This window comes from Lynx rufus, unplaced genomic scaffold (genome assembly GCF_022079265.1).
Source record: "Lynx rufus isolate CCGP_SWC_20201006 ecotype Redwood Valley unplaced genomic scaffold, mLynRuf1.p SCAF_14, whole genome shotgun sequence".
NCBI classification, from domain to species: Eukaryota; Metazoa; Chordata; class Mammalia; order Carnivora; family Felidae; genus Lynx; species Lynx rufus.
This window is the reverse complement of record NW_025814828.1, coordinates 37562119-37572445: the sequence shown is the minus strand read 5'-3', so window position 1 is coordinate 37572445 and position 10327 is coordinate 37562119. Positions and strand designations below refer to the sequence as shown.

Sequence of the window (10327 nt, the reverse complement as noted above, 5' to 3'; positions counted from 1 at the left end):
ACACCCAGGGTCTGATTAGTACTCCGCCAACTACTCAAGGAGGGCCCTCTACAGATCTCTGGATCTCTGGAGTTCTCTCTCTCTCTCTGAATTTCTCTCCTCTTCAGTATCCTATCCTGTGAACTCTAGACATCCTGGTCTCCCTGAACTCTTAGCTCTGTCTCTTCAACTCAGGGAGTTTTTTGTTTTCTGCCTGGGTTGCACCTCCATGCGCCTCAGCCTGGAAACTCTGTCAGTAGCCTGAGTAATGACAGGATTCACCTCATTTGTTTCTCATCCCATAGGTACCATTGTCCTTCATCGCTTGGTATCCAGTGTCTTGAAAACTGTCATTTCTTATATTTGTTTCTCTTTTATTCAGTTGTTTCAGGTATAAAGGTAATTCTAGTCCCTGTTACCACATCTTGGCCAGAAGCAAAAGTCTGAATTTGCATTCTTTATTACTAGTGAGTTTGAATATCTTATATGCTTGTTGGCCATAATATTTCTTATTATGTGAAATGACAGTTTATATGTTTTGCCCATTTTTCTACTACAGCGATTTGTCATTCCTCATTATTATAAAAGAGTTTCTTCTATATTACAGATATCAAACCGTTATCTCTCATATGTATTATAAATTTTTAATTCATTATTTGCTTTTAATTTTGATTTATTTCATTTTTCTAATGCAATCGCTTTCAGTTTTTATTTAATTAGATCTATTACTCTCTTGATATTCTTCCTTATTGATTCTGCCATTGGATAATGTACCAATATTACATGTACCCATACTATCTTTTAATTATTTTTATGATATTTACTAAAATCATAAGGAATCCTAAGGAAGTAAGGAATCAGAATGCAGGTTTCTGGAAAGGCTGTATATCCCAGTGCACTTTTTATGGCATTTAAAACAAATGCCTTTTGGGGCGCCTGGGTGACTCAGTTGATTAAGCATCCAACTCTTAATTTTGGCTCAGGTTGTGATCTCACAGTAGTCAAATGGAGCCCTAGTTTGGGCTCCATGCTGAGCATGGAACCTGTTTGGGATTGTCTCTCTGTGCCCCTCCCCTTCTCTCTCTCTCTCTCAAAATGAATAAATAAATATTTAAAAAAATAAAATAAACAAATGCCTTTTGGGACACTTGAGTGGCTCAGTCAGTTGAGCATCTCACTCTTGATCTCAGCTCAGCTCTTGGTCATGAGTTCAAGCCCCATGTTGGGCTCTGGGCTTGCCATGAAGCCTACTTTTAAAAAAATGACTGGGGTGCCTGGGTGGCTCAGTCAGTTGAGCGTATGACTTTAGCTCAAGTCATGATCTCACAGCTTGTGAGTTCGAGCCCCGCGTCAGGCTATGTGCTGACGGCTCGGAGCTTGGAGCCTGCTTCAGATTCTGTGCCTCCCTCTCTCTCTGCCCCAACCCACTCGCATTCTGTCTCTCTCTCTCTCAAAAATAAGTAAACATTAAAAAAATTTTTTTTAAATGCCTTCATTTCTTCATTTTAACTTGCTGTTATTCCTTAAAAGAAAGTGCTGGGACTTAGCTCAAATGGACTGAAACAATCTATATCCCCACACAACTATTGTTTCCAACAAGAGTGCATAGTCTTTCTTGGCAGACTCAAACCAAAGGTTCAGCTAAAGATCTCAGTCTGGGATCATGGTAGAATCTGTGGAATCATAGCAGTGATTGAGTGCACCATTTCTAGTAAGAATCAGTACAGGATTAAAAAGCAAAGTGAAAAATCAGTTTCCATTGTAGATTCTTTAACTGTGCTTTTTTAGGACCACTTTTTTATGCTCTGTTCTGCTGTCTACATTCTTTTTTCCTTCTTGCCCTAGAGCCCACACCTTTCTCTAACCACAAATTTCCTCTTCTCTTTAGAGCTTTTTTCCAATGGAGGGTACAAGAATATGCCACCCCAAAACATGACTCTTTGGCATACAGATTATTTTGAGCTAGAGGCCATTTATACCCAGCAGACTCTGAAAAAGCACTAAAAGCAGGGCACACGTTTTCCTTTTGAAAATGAAATTTCCATTTATAAAAAAGATTTTCATTTAAAAAGGAAATTTCCATTTGTAGACATCTCTCCCTCTCCTTACCATAAATAGCAAGTCTTAGCAATGGAGAAGGCACTGACTTTTTTTGTTCTCTTGTTAATTTGTCTTTTATCAGTTAGATCTGTGGGCCCCAGTCAATGAACCTAAGATGAACAGAGTGAAAAAGAATCATGTTTCTCTCCCCTACACTGCTTGTATTTACTTGTCCCTACTTCTATCCCTCATAGGCCTCTACCAATTTTTATTTATTTATTTATTTATTTATTTATTTATTTATTTTGAGAGAGACAGAAATGGCATGATCAGGGGAGGGACAGAGAGAGTGGGAAAGAGAGAGAATCCCAAGCAGTCTCCCTGCTGCCAGCGCAGAGCCTGATGTGGGGCTCAAACCCACGATACCATGAGATCATGACCTGAGCCAAAACTAAGAGTGGGATGCCTAACCGAATGAGCCACCCAGGAGCCCCAGGCCCCTACCACTAATAGGCAATTTTTTGTAATACCTATTAAGATACAGAGAAGAAGTTGGATTACAAAAAATACTTGAGAATATTTTCAAATTCAGATAATTCTTATGATCATGATTCCTGGAACCATGAATACCTAGATTTCCTTGTATATCAGTTATCTCTTGTTCTAATAATGCTGTGTAGCAAAGCATACCACACTTCAAAGGCTTAAAACCATAAGGATTTATTAACTCATGAAACCTTGGGTGGGTGAGACAGTTTTTCTGGTCTCAGTTGGGCTCACTTGTGCATCTATAGTCAACTGCATGTTGGCTACGGAGCTCAAATCTTTTGGCTAGGCTCCGGAGGTTGTCTGATGATCAGTTGCCCCAGTTAGGACAATTTATCTACCTAGCTTTGATCTACATACCTTATTCTCCAGAAGGCTGCATTCTCATGGCAAAGGCCTAAGCATGAGAGAGCTAGCAGGAACATGAAGACATTTTCCATGCCCCTGCCTGTTCACATTTCTAAAATCCCAAACCTGAGCAAATCATATGCCCAGAGCCAAGGAAGGGGCAAACACCCTACACAGAGTGGAAGGGTATTTCACAGATACAGGGCAAGGGGCATATATACAGAGAGGGTATAGAATTGGGGCCACATCACACCTTGTAATAATGCCAGCTTTCCAATTTTATGCGGAAAGGGATTTCAACCAGGAGCTCTTCCCACAGACTTCTCTGCTTCTTTGGGCCATTCTGATTCCTTCTTCCAAGAGGCCCCCAGTAGGAGCACAGAGCCTTAAAGATAAATTCAGAGTAGAACAAAAGGTGCAAGTCAGTTCCATTCAGGGCACCTTAAACTCACGGGAGTAATTTGCATTTCTGAGGCCTTTCAGCCTAGGCATCGCTTACATTCCTAGCCCTGGGTGCTTCTTGGATTCCTTTGGAGGGCTTTTTGGAAATACAGTTTGCCTGGTTGCACTACCCAGAAGTGCTGGTTCAGTTGAGCTGTCTATGGAGCCTGGAAATGTATGTTTCGAAAAGGCTTCCCGAGTGATTCTGTAGTCCACCCAAGTTAAGAATCCGTGCTTGGGGAGGTTTCTTCACTGACCTCACGTTCATTGATTTGGTTGGCTCTGATAAGATGTTCATTCATTCATTTCTGCAAACATGCAAAGTAGTGGTTTAGTAGGGGCCTGGAAAAGTTTGTTTGTGGAAAAACAAAATAAAGCTTCATAACTTTTATTTTTTTATTAAAAAAATTTTAAGTCTATTTATTTCGAGAGAGAGACAGCGTGAGTAGGGGAGGGACAGAGAGAAAAGGAGAGAGAGAGAGAGAGAGAGAGAGAGAGAGAGAGAGAGAGAGAGAGAAAGAATTCCAAGCAGGCTCTGTGCTGTCAGCGCAGAGCCAATGTGGGGCTCGAACCCGAGAAGCCATGAGATCATGACCTGAACTGAAACCAAGAGTTGGACGCTGAACTGACTGAGCCACCCAGGCACCCCTATAACTTTTATTTTTAAACATTCAAGTAGCTCTTCAACTCCTGTCTTATAAGGACTTTCAACAAGAAGATAGATTTCTAGGTTTTTATTTACTTGTGGATCTTAGGTCCTTACTTTAAATACATAACACCTGTCAATTGGCTAAATTAACTTCAGTAGTCCCTGCTGGATTTAAGACATTGAAGCAGAAATCTTATTACTAACACACAATAACAATCTAAGATCTCAAGAAATTAAAGTAATCCATCTATAAGAAGAGCAAACTGCAGGGGCGCCTGGGTGACTCAGTCGGGTGAGCGTCTGACTTCGGCTCAGGTCACGATCTCACAGTTTGTGGGTTTGAGCCCTGAGTCAGGCTCTGTGCTGACAGCTCAGAGCCTGGAGCCTGCTTCAGATTTTGTGTCTCCCTCTCTCTCTGCCCCTCCCCTGCTCATGCTCTGTCTCTCAAAAGTGAATAAAGATTTAAACAAAATTTTTTTAAATAAAATAAGAAAGAAGAGCGAACTGTAGCTGGGACATTATGAATTAGGAGAAAGGCATGCTGATGAGTCTTATGTCTCTTGACAAAGAAGTATAAACTATGTCTAGATCCCTTACCTCTCCAACTTGGCCACTTGATGTGTTGGTCACCTAAATGTGGAGTTAGTAATAATGATTAAAATAATAAAATATTTATTTAGCATTGCTAGGTGACAGAAAACTGGTATATGTTCTCATTGAAGAAATTTTACAACTTCTCTATGAGTCAGATCTATTATTACACACATTTTACAAATAAGAAATTTCATGCTTGGTAGTTTTCTTAAGACCCCATGACTAGTAAAAGGCAAAAACAGGACATAATGTGCATAGTGACTGAAAAGCTTACACTTTTAACTATTTGCCTATGTCCCTTTCTTCTTCCTTGATTGTGACCCCACCTTCCCCCCCAACACCAGCCTTTGAATCATTCCTGGTATACTTCTAGAAAGGAATCACAGATCTGCATGGCCTCTTGAAAGTACATACTTAAGCAGAGATCTTAATGTATTATAAGGGTATTAGTAGTTAATTAGTAGGTATCATAACTTAATATTATATAGTATTAACATAATTTGTTAATATACAGTCTTTAATATAGTTAATAGTGAATATCTAGCACTTAATTAATATCAAATATTTAAAATGTATCAATTCAGAGTGCCTGGGTGGCTCAGTCAGTCAAGCATCTGAGTCTTGATTTTGGCTCAGGTTGTGATCTCATGGGTCATGAGTTTGAGCCCCACGTCAGGCTCTGTGCTGACAGTGTGGAGCCTGCTTGGGATTCTCTCTCTCCCTCTCTCTCTCTGCCCCTCCCCTGCTAGAGCTCTTTCTTTCTCTCTCTCTCAAAATAAATTAACCTTTAAAAAAATGTTTAAAGAATAAAATAAATAAAATGTATCAATTCATTTCGTATTCACCCCAATGATATAAAATAGGGCCTAATATTCTTTCCATCTTAGAGATGAAGAAACCAAGGCTTAAAATGATAATGGGACTTGCAAACGGTCTCATAGCTAGTAATGAAGATTCAAATCCAGGCAATCTAATGTCACAGCCTGTGGTCTGAACTACTGCAGGGTACTGCCTCAGGTGGCTTTGGAATCCCGACAGGAACAGAGCTGGAGTGTAGGAAAAAACTGGAACAAGAAGCAAGTATATGATCAAGTCATTGTCACACCTGCCGTGTCTCTCTTCCTTCTTCCCTGTGTCTGCAAACCAGCTCTGTAGGCTGCCTGCAGCGGTGCAAAGAGCATCTGGCTCCCAGGGTCCCAAACAGACCAGGTTCTGCCACTCACCACTGACAAAACCCAAAGGCAGAGAAGGAAACGAGTGGAGGTGAAACAAGAAAGGAATTTATTTCAGGGAGGCCAACACCAGGCAGACAGCGGACTAGTGTCTGCAAATGCCAAAAATATTTGCAGGTTTATATAAGGACAATATGGGGCAAAGGCGGGTGGGTACATGCAGGTGGGCAGTGAGGGCAGTGATCAAATCGATCACTGTCTTGAGGTCAATCGCGGATGGGCTCTTGCTGGCTCAGGGCAGTCCTTGTTGCTTGAAGGGGTAGTTTTGGTTCCCATCAGGCGATGCTTTGCCCGCAAGGTCATCCACAGAATCCAAGAGACAAGCTAGAAAGAAGAACCCAACTAAAAAGTTTGAGGTCAAAATTGAGGCAGCCTTTTTTGGCTTCTCAGCTCCCCAGTCCACGAGGAGGAATATGGTAGCAACAGTCCCAACGATGTGTGTAACAGGTAAAGCATCTAGAGAGAGAATGGCCTGGCGCTCTTCAGCCCATGTCTAGCATCCCCGCTTGGTTCAGGTGTCCCCTGTGGTCCTGTGAACTGTGATAAGGCACAATCACACTGTACCAACATGATATATAGCCACTCCCACTGCCACCATGTGTGTGAGGGGAGGGAATTTCTTAGAAAAGAGGGAGTTAGGGAAAACCCAAAAGATATACACTATGGGACTCTCAGAAGTTAATAGCATTGGGGATTATTGGTTTTTAAATTTTTTTAATGTTTATTTTTGAGAGAGAGAGAGAACGCAGGAGGAGCAGAGACAGAGACAGACAGACAGAATATGAAGCAGGCTCCAGGCTCCGAGCTGTCAGCACAGAGCCTGGCGTGGGGCTTGAACCCACAAACTGCAAGATCATGACCTGAGCCGAAGTCAGAGGCTTAACCATCTGAGCCACCCATGCACCCTGAGGATTATTGATTTTTGGAAGTCATTTTGTTGATTTGAATTATTTCTAGCATGTTCTCATACAGTTTTGAAATGATTATATTTCTTAATTAGTATTATGAAAGCAAATAAAGGAAATCTCATTTGAAATGGAGCAGGGGGTGGGGCAGCATGCTTGGGTGGCTCAGTTGGTCGAGTATCCAACTCTTGATTTCAGCTTAGGTCATGATCTCACGGTTTGTGGAATCAAGACCCACATTGGTCTCTGTGCAAGCAGTGCAGAGCCTTCTTGGGATTCTCTCTCTCCCTCTCTCTCTCTCTCTCCTTCTCTCAAAATAAATAAATAGACTTAAAAAAATAAATAAATAAAAATAAGATACAATCAGGAAGCCCTGAAGGGGGCACTCTCATGCATGAACCACTCCTTGTAGCCAGCATCACCTGTGGTAAGAAGGAAGATAAGAATTATCTCGACAACAGGGAGACATTTTTCACATAGATATTTCATCTCCTGCTTTTAAGAAAAAAAAAAAAAAGGAAGATCCCTCCCTGCCCCAGCAACATCACACTAACCACTGCTTACAGCCAATGAGAAACCACCACAACCTCCAACCCTTGTTCTTCTCTAGTGAACTTTTGTTCAAAAGAACCCTCCCCAATTTCCTCCTACTACCTAATGAAAGCTGACCTTGCCTTTGTCTCTTTGGACTTGCCTATGGCTTGCCATAGTTTCCTTGACCTGAATTGCAATTCCTCTGCTCTTCCTGGATAACCTCATTTTGCTAGTCAAATAACTGGCTATTTTATTATTAAGGTTGGCAGTATGTTTACTCCTACTTGTGATTCCTCCTTCCTCTTAAGTTCCCAGGAATCTCCAACAACAAAATTTGCTCAACTTGATCCAGACCCAGTGTGTGTCTTACACTTTAAGTCTGTTAAACTGCCTCGAGTATTTTTGAAAAAAACAAAACAAAACAAAAAACCCAGGAGATATGCAAATTTCAAGAAATTAAGAGCATGATAGCTTAATTTCATTTTGCAAGATATGGAAATTCGTATGTGTTTGATTTTGCATTAGTAAATATGTATGCATTATGGAAAAATGCAAAATATAGATGAGCAAAAAACGAAAAGTAAGAATCTCCAGGACTTCACAATTCAGGAGTGAGCATTTGTTGGAAAAGAAACAACAAGCCCAAACTGGAGTTGCTTGCTCCCCACGACAGCAAACCAAACTTAGATTTAACCTCTCAGAGAGTCTGAGTTGTATTTTCAAAGATAAATTCCAACAAACCAAAACGTGTTATCGCAATAATTTCAATAGAGAGGAAATATGATTTAAAAACAATCGTGCAGACTACTTGAGGTCAGTAATATTTAGTGTTCAGTGCTGAAATAATTGTTAACATGGTTATGAAATGTAGTAAACAATTGTTGACAGAATTGTGACTATCACAGTCAACCTGAACTTTCCTTATTAGCTCTATAGTGAGGTAATCTGCTTGATAAAAAACCCTCTGTTCCCTTTCCCCCCCAAAAACACCCATCCTGGCCTGAAACAATCTTTTCTTTTGCTAATAGCTTCCTTGCCCCACCCTCCTGCCTATAAAACCTTCCATTTTGAATTATTTTTAATGTTTTATTTATTTTTGAGAGACAGAGAGAGACAGAGTGTGAGAGGGGGAGGGACAGAGAGAGAGGAAGACACAATGTGAAGCAGGCTCCAGGCTCTGAGCTGTCAGCACAGAGCCCCTCACAGGGCTCGAACTCACGAACTGTGAGATCATGACCTGAGCCGACTGAGCCACCCAGGTGCCCCTAAAAACTTCCATTTTGTTCAACTCTTCACGTCTCTCTTTATTTGCGAGGTGGGATGCTGTCCAAATCCTGAATCACTTAATAAAGCCAATTAGATCTTCAAACTTAGTTGGTTGAATTATGTTTTCTAACATGTTATTAATATTTTACTGCATATTCTTTCTGACTTTTTACTCTAACTTGATCATTTCATTTGTGATTTAGAAGTATTACTGAAGTTATTTTGTAATTCTCTACACATTAAAATTGTTTTTTCCTTTGAAATGACTGAAAAATCATTTTTTTCCATTGAAACAGAAAGGATAAAGAAATTTTGGCATATTTTATTTTTATCCTTTCCCCCTTCCTTTGCAGTTTTTGTTAGGATAACCTGGGATGTTAAAGCTAGATTAGTTAATTTTTAAATTTTTTTAATGTTTATTTATTTATTTTGAGAGAGAGAGAGAGAAAGAGAGAGAGAGAGAAAGCAGGGGAGGGGAGAGAGAGAGGGAAACAGAATCCCAAGCAGGCTCCACACCGTCAGCACGGAGGCCAGTGTGGGGCTTGAATCCAGGAACCATGAGATCATGCCCTGAGCCAAAATCAAGAGTTGGACACTTAACCGACTGAGGCACCCCTAGATTAGTGTATTTTATAATTGTATGTCTATTCTTTCAAAAGTTGTTTATCACATTTTATAACCATGTTAACAATTATTTCAACACTGAACATAAATATTAGTGATCTCAAGCAGTCAGTACAATTGTTTTTAAATCTTATTTTCTCTCTATTGAAATTATTTATTGCAATGACGTTTTGGTTTGTTGGAACTTATCCTTTCCTTGAAAATACAATTCAGACTCTCTTTTGTCTGGACGGCCAACATGCAATCCAGACTGAGGAAGACCTGGAAACTTCACTTGAGCCATGGCCATGGCCGCATTGGCAAACACCAGAAGAACTGGGGAGGTGAGGGAAATGCTGGCAGCATCACCACAGGATGAACTTCGACAAGTGTCACCCAGGCTACTTTGGAAAAGTTGGTGTGATGCATTACCACTTAAAGAGGAACCAGAGCTTCTGTCCAACTGTCAGCCTTGATAAACTGTCGACCATGGTCAGTGAGCTGACAAGGGGGATGGCTGCCAGAAACACAACTGGAGCTGCGCCTATCATTGATGTGGCATGATTGGGCTACTACAAAGTTTTGAGAGGGGCACCTGGGTGGCTCAGTCAGTTAAGCGTCCCACTTGAGCTCAGGTCATGATCTCGAGGTTCGTGAGTTTGAGCCCCATGTTGGGCTCTGTGCTGACAGCTCAGAGCCTGCAGCTTGCTTCGGATTCTGTGTCTCCCTCTCTCTCTCTGCCCCTGCCCTGCTCATGGTCTCTCTGTCTCTCTCTCTCAAAAGTAAATAAACATTAAAAAAATTTTTCTTTTACATTTTGGGAAAGGAAAAGCCCCCCCCAAACAGCCTGGCATTGTGAAGGTGAAATTCTTCAGTAGAAGAGCTGAGGAAATATTACAGATGTATTTGCGGGGGGAAGGGGGGGGTCCTGTGTCCTGGTAGCCTGAAGCCATGTGGAAGGCGGTTCATTAAATGCTAACAAGTGCTGAAAGAAAGAAAGAAAGAAAGAAAGAAAGAAAGAAAGAGAAAAGAAAAAAAAAGAAAATATTACTCACAGCTATTTGTGGATGGTACACTCTCTAAGTTCTTGAATGGCTATAAGTGACTTTCTGTTCCAGCTCAAGTAGGCTCTCAAAATGTTGTTGATGATGCTTCAGTGTCTTCTAACAATTAGCATTACAGAGAAAAAG

General features: G+C 40.9%; 1 pseudogene; it reads left to right on the top strand.

Annotated features, from left to right (window-relative positions):
- The first annotated feature begins 9396 nt into the window (after positions 1-9396).
- Positions 9397-10084, top strand: LOC124509691 (60S ribosomal protein L27a-like; annotated as a pseudogene).
- The last annotated feature ends 243 nt before the right edge of the window (positions 10085-10327 follow it).